The 6,963-nt window shown below is 37.7% G+C and overlaps 1 long non-coding RNA gene across 2 annotated transcripts; it reads right to left on the minus strand.

Annotated features, from left to right (window-relative positions):
• Nucleotides 1-771: 771 nt before the first annotated feature.
• Nucleotides 772-6,718, minus strand: LOC140894311 (uncharacterized). Of its 2 annotated transcripts, XR_012153781.1 has the most exons (5): nt 6,540-6,718; nt 5,881-5,940; nt 1,442-1,508; nt 1,320-1,356; nt 772-877 (listed from the first exon to the last, which is right to left on the minus strand). It is a non-coding gene; the product is annotated as an uncharacterized lncRNA (long non-coding RNA). The 2 variants fall into 2 exon arrangements; XR_012153780.1 differs by lacking the exons at nt 772-877; nt 1,320-1,356; nt 1,442-1,508 and adding an exon at nt 3,272-3,324.
• Nucleotides 6,719-6,963: the final 245 nt, after the last annotated feature.

Raw genomic sequence — 6,963 nt, forward strand, 5'->3', positions numbered from 1 at the left:
TCTAGGATATTTCAAAAACAGTGAGGCGTACGGATTTTTTTTTTTTGGAGAAGGGCCTTGATTTCTTTAATTTGGTTCTCAATTGCAAGGCATATTTTTTTCTTTCACATGGCGCAAGTTACCAGTTGAAACTTGAAGGTATTTCTTGAGCATTGCATGAGCACCCTCAGCCCTTGATGTCACATAATTCCCAAAATGCAAACACTTTTCAGTCCATGCAAAGACGAACCTCTGTTTATAGGAAAGCCAATTATTTTTTATATAATCAACAGTTATTGGCTTATCCTTGTATTGAATCTCAAAGAGATGTCATCCTCTGTGGGGCCTCGGATTGCTAATCTCATTCTTAGGGCAATTAGTAATTAAAAATCATTAATTAACAAAGAAAGGAATAAGATCAAACAAAATTTTTTTTTCAAAGGGGGGTGCGCGGGGTCGGTCAAAAAGAGCAGATCGTTCCCCCCCTCCCCCCTAACCCAACTCTCGGGTTGAGGAAAAATGGACTGCACTCGGTCTGCCAAAAAGAGCAGACCGAGTACAACTCTGGGCAGTCTTTTGCTCTGGTTTTTTACAGAAAAATTTGATCCTTTAAACCCCTCCAATCCAACATAATGATGTCCCAAAACATGTAGACATACATAGAACAAGATCTAAACATGTTCATAACAAGTTGATACATCAAACCAACCATTAGGAATCCAACAAAAGCATAAAACTATACAAGGTGTTCATCAACTTCTCAAGAACAACATTCATAAGTGTTTCTAACATGCTTGCTAGTCTTCTAAATTCACCAAATCAGCTACACAACCCGAGTACACATATTTATCCTCTTGCATGAGCTACCCTCGGTGACTTTGGCCAGCTCCTGCCCCATCTGTTGTCATGCACACATACAAAATAAGACAGCAGCCGGGAACATCCGGTGAGAATACAATCTCAGTATAATCAACATATATACGCGTTAAATAAAAACATATCGACTCTAAACATTTCAACTCAAGAATAGAGTAAACGCATATATAAAGAATTGATTCCTATCACACTCTTTGCCATCAAGATTCGTATACGATCTTGACATGGATATCCATCTATCGTCGTCTCATCAGACTCGAAAATAAGGTCGCCTCAGACCTTGGCATAAGAATCAACTCATATCTCATATCATATCATATCAAATAAAGATCCACTACTTGATATGGATCGACAACATTAATAATCTAAATACAAGCAATAAACAAGTATGTGATTTTGGCGGGACAACTCAAGAAACTTCATTCTCGAGTTTCAAATCCCTGACTTGCGATGTCATATTATACCTTTCGTTTTCTTCTCGGTTCTTGAAATACTTCAAATCTGAAATATAATATCAAGAACTCATATATCAACTTTATTCAAATTCATAACTCAAATTTCATTCAATCTGCACAAACAAATCAACCTCAACCTAGCTCATTTCTTCTTCGATTTGAAATCAAACTTCTTGACGTCGTCACTCTCTTGACAGGCTGAAAAAAGGTGAACATAAGCTCAATATATCAGCAAAACATCATATCAAACTCAGCTCAATCAACAAGATATCAAAACGGCTTAAAATCATCAACCGACGGCGTAGCGACTAAAAATCGGTAACCGAAACAATATCGACTTCGATCCAACAATCATACACCATATATATCAGCATATTAACATAAAAAAATCAGCATACCAACAGCTATATATAGGTCGAACCACCAGCTGGAAATCATAAGAACTCAAAACAATAACCGTTCGTCGAGCCGGTGTCGATACGATACAACAAATAATCTCAAAAACATGCATACATAAATGAATTCTGATCTGTAGCATATCTCAATCTTCAAACATGATTGAAAGGTAAGAAAACTTACACCAAATCGAAGCCCTCGTTGCAAGGATTCCGGAACTATGCTCGAAATTAAATTCAGACAAAAATCAAATTTCAAGAGAAAATGAGGTCTCGGTGTTTTGCTCTGAATTTTTGAAGTAACTAAGCAAAGTACACGTGAACATGCTGACTATTCAATTCAAATTCAGATATATTCAAGCCAAATTTCATTTTAGTCCCTCAATTCTTCAATATTTGCAATTCGATCCTCAACCCTTATTTTAATTCAATTTCAATCCGATATAATTTAAGAATATTAGAATTTAAATCAAAATTCTAAATATTCCCAAATTAAATATACTCAGATTAAAATTAAATAATCTCGAATTAAATCCAATAATCCCGGGCCTTACATCCTTTATCAAAGCTTGGTTCATCAAGTGAATATACTATATCAGTCCAACTTGACAAAAACTTGTCAAAATCTTCTTTCTTGTCAAACAACTTCTTGCATTTTGCTAGAATATTTTTTTCTATATGCCATACACACAAGAGATGTGTCGTCATGGGGAATACCTTGCAAATAGCATTCATTAATGCTAATTCTCTATCAGTAACAATTACTTTTGGACCTTCATCAACGTCCAGAATTGTCTTGAATCTTTCTAATGCCCAAATGTAGTCTTCTTCCTCCTCCTTACACAAAAACACTAAACATGAATAAAATGATGTATTAAAACTTGAAATTCCAATAACATCAAGAAGTGGCATGCAGTATTTGTTAGTCTTATAAGTGCAGTCCATATTAAAGACATTTGGGAAGGTCTTTGTCAAAATCATTGAGCTTGGATGCGAGAAGAACAAGCGAGTGAAGTAATTATCTTTTTCAAACTCTATATCATAGATGAAGCTATTTTCACCAAGTTCTTCCAACAAAGCTTCAATCATCGTTCGCCCTCTCAACTCCTCCTTTATTATCTTGAATCTTGCATTATACACAGTTCTTGAGATAGCTTGAAGTGACGGTTTACTTTGTCGAAGTGATGTAAGAATTTCCCTTGGAGCAGAACCAGTCATTGACATTGTTCTAATCATATGCATATCATCTTCAGAAAATCGACGACACATAGGATGACCTGATAAATCACTTGAAGGCTCATGATTGTGTGACAAATTCTTAATGTATATTTTCCAAACACCATCTTTCTTTTTGTAGTTACCCTTACCCGGATCACCTACTAAACAGAACTTAGGCATGCAATTAACTTAATTAAACAGATATCAGAATAAACTGCGAAAACATTACAAATACTACAATCCCAAGGCAAGGAATCTGTAAAAATCCAATTAGATTATACAACCATATCGAAAAGCTGTATCAATCCGATAACAACAGAAATAAAAACCTAAGCGAAGCTCCAGCTGAACAACCGCTGCCTAGCCCCTCTTGGAACCACCCGCCTCGTCCAATCGCAAACCTGCCCCATGGAATAGGGTGTCCAGAAATACAAAGTACGAGACGTGAGCATAAAAAGCTCAGTACGTGTAGCGACCCAACCCGGATCCACTACCTAATCAGAGTTAGGATCATAATTGAACATGCATTAAAGAAATTACTGCGGAAGACTTAAAGAAAAGCAGACCGGTAGAATACAACCGGTTAAATAAATTCGATTATACAACCCAATCGAATAACTAAGCCTAAAGGGCAAAAACCTACAGCTAATCCTGCTGTCTTCACTGGTCACTGGCTACTCCAAGCTCCTGGTGCACAATCCTGCACCTACACCTGCCCCGTCGAATGGGGTGTCCAGATACACAGAAAAGACTGGACGTGAACTCTAAGCTCAATACATAAGCAATGATATATATAATATATGCAGCACATAAGTGTATTTAAAACAAGGGTTTAAACAATAACTCAGGGCGCCAAGAATATGCAGGGCTGTGCCAGATAGCTAGTCTGCGGTGCCGCTCTCATATTCTCCTATCGACTATAGCGTCTGCTCCACCGTCGTGGTCGCTCCTAGTGATAGCAAAACCAGGGGCTGAGTGTCCCCAGACACGAATCCTCAGGAAGAAACGCCTCAACTGATGGAAACTGTCTAGACTCACATCGTACTGGATGCAGTCTCCGTAAAAACATGCATGTGCTAAAGCCATAAAAACATGGTAAAAACAAGTAGCACATACTCATGCAACACATACAATATATATCATGCTGGCCATCTCAGTCAGTACTTACGTACCTCACTACAGGCAGTTCCTAGAAGTCCCACCCTAGGTTCCAAGCCTATCATCAATTCTACAATGCAAAATACCCATGCATCATTCAATAAGCTCTAAAAGCCTTAACTAAGCTATTGCATACTCCTAAATAATTTAAGGAGACCATAGCTATACCTGCGTCCGTCGTCAGCCCACTGATGGCGACTATCCTGCAACTAGGGGCACACCCCTGCTGCAGCTCCACAGTCTCGAGCACTGCTCCGCTACACGAGCACTACTCTACTACTATGTCAGACACTGTCTGACTATACTAAAATATGTTTCATACTTCAACTCTAAAATAAGAGTACCCAAAGTCCTAAATAGAGCCACGTGGGTGAAGGAGAGGAACTCGGTGCGCTTTGAAATGAAGCCCTCGCACCTATATTTATAGACATCGATCGGAAGCTCCGTTCCTGATCGGAGCTTCCGATATTGCTCAATTATGCTCCTAAATCTGATTAGGTAGTGGATCCGGGTTGGGTCGCTACAGTATGAGAGTATGAGTATACATGCATGCAAAGTGAACTCCCTATAACTCGAGGTCAAAGATCAGATAACAGAGACAGACCGGGCCCTGGTATGTAGCACGCTGTGCCGTCGCTGCAGGAGGTGGCTCCCATACCAATATACCAGTGGATATGCCGGACCCAAATCGATGGAAGTCCATCCACTAACAGGATAGGGTACAACCCTACTAATATACATCTCGAATGAGATAGCTCAATATGCAGATGAATGAAGCATAAATCAATGACATATAAATCATGCAGTCACATAATACATGCATACTCAGTCAGGATATCTCGAACAGTACTATCGTACCTAACACCAAAGTCTGAACTAAGCTGGAAGAAGACAACCCCTAGCTGCCTTAGGTTCAAGTCCCAACCCGACCTGGTCTCAAGACTGACCCGACCTGTCCTCTCCCTTCAAGCCCGACCTGAACTGCTCCTGGTCAAGCCCGACCTGAACTGCTCCTGGTCAAGCCCCGAGCTACTCCTTCCCGAACTCCCGAGCTACTCTTTCCGAGCTCCCGAGCTACTCCTTGGTCCGAGTAGAACTAAGAAGTGAGATGAAATGGTGTAAAATGACTGAACCCTCGACTTCTATTTATAGAGGATGAGCCGGGACAGGTGTCAATCGAGTGCATGAGCAGGACACTAATCGTGTTATAGCTCCAGCCACGTGTCCATTTCCGACCTGAATACCATGTGTTCTTCCCATGACCGAACACTACCCTGGCCTTGCACATCACTTTCTTGAGCACCCTAAGCCCCGACCCGAGCCAATCACTAACACATTCCCGAGCCCTAGCTCCAAGCCCGAGCTCTTGCTCAATGCCCGAGCTATTGTTGAACAACCATGACCGACCCGAGCTACTCATGACCGACCCGAGCTACTCATGTCATGTGTTCTTGATCTTAACTTATGCTCTTGTTAATAAAATATAATTAAGCAATTAATCTTGTAAATTGGAACTGGGCTACTACACTTTTTACCCTATATTTCAAATGGACAATTTATGAGGCGAGTTTCCGTGCCTAATCTTTTCCTATTCTCCACTGGAATAGGTTGGTAAGTTCCTCCTCTATCACAACCAACAACGACATAATATTTTGGTTTAGATCTTCTGATGACTAGTACATATCCTTGTTCAAGAGCAGCCTTCCGAAAGCTTTCTTGAAGCTCTTCACGACATTCAAAATTTTTACTTGATAAGCAAAGAAAAGCATTGAAACCTTCAACACAGTTATTTTGCTCACTTTGTATTTCTTTCCCTAGCACAACTTCAGCCATCCCTTTTTGTTTGATATTAGAATTGCCTGACCAAGAAAAAATTGGGAGCTAAAGAAATTGTTTATATTACAAAATATAAATCATATTCAGATTTGGGAGCTAAAGAAATTCGAGATGGATGACACCATTATTTATATATTTTCTGCTTATTGTGATTATCAACTATAAAAAATGTATATGTTGTGCATCTTAATGTGAAGAATGGGATTAATAAATCTCCGGTAACAAAAAAATTAATACATGTAAAATCAATTCTTTATCTCTAAAAGTGAAATCTATGTGAATGTTACTGATTTTCGTGCTCACAAATTTGAGTAATTCTTGCTTCCATTTAGCAAATTCAATTTAGTCTCACAAATCTAAATTTCCTTACGTTATCAATTAATCTCAAATAAACTACTAATTAAGTTGAATTTTAAACAAAAAATATCTCATATCACCAAAACTTTTGCATTAAAGTTTTTTTTAATCTCAATATCATGGTTGAATTTCAATAGCAAGATTATCGTTCCAAAAAAACAAAAACAAAAACAAGAAATAATAATAATAATAATTATTATTATAATAATAATAATATATAATAATAACAAACACAAAGCAAAAAATTGAAAGATACAATACTTACAATTCGTTAACGATTGATAACAATCTTCGTACAAAATTTCTTCAATATCTTTTGAAATCCTTAATTGTATTATTTGATCAACTTCATCATTACTCTCTAAATTGTGGAGGCTGTGATTTTCTTCCATGGTCAAAGAAAGCAAAATGAGACAGATGATGAGAAGAAATAAAACAAAGTGTAAGAAGGAAAATATTATTGCTTAAGATTATGAAAGGCCATTTTAGTCTAAGTTAAATGAGGAGTAATTAAGTAAGGGTAAATTTGTAAGATAAGATAAGAAATTAAAAAAGTGGAGTGGGAGAAATAATTTTTGGAGTGGGAATAATACTCCACTTTATAAATTTGCATAAATTTAATGGAGACAGTATAAGAATATGGAATTTGATTTTAAAATATATATATATATATATATTTTGTGGGCGCA

Source organism: Henckelia pumila, chromosome 4 (genome assembly GCF_033568475.1).
Source record: "Henckelia pumila isolate YLH828 chromosome 4, ASM3356847v2, whole genome shotgun sequence".
In the NCBI taxonomy this organism is placed as follows: domain Eukaryota; kingdom Viridiplantae; phylum Streptophyta; class Magnoliopsida; order Lamiales; family Gesneriaceae; genus Henckelia; species Henckelia pumila.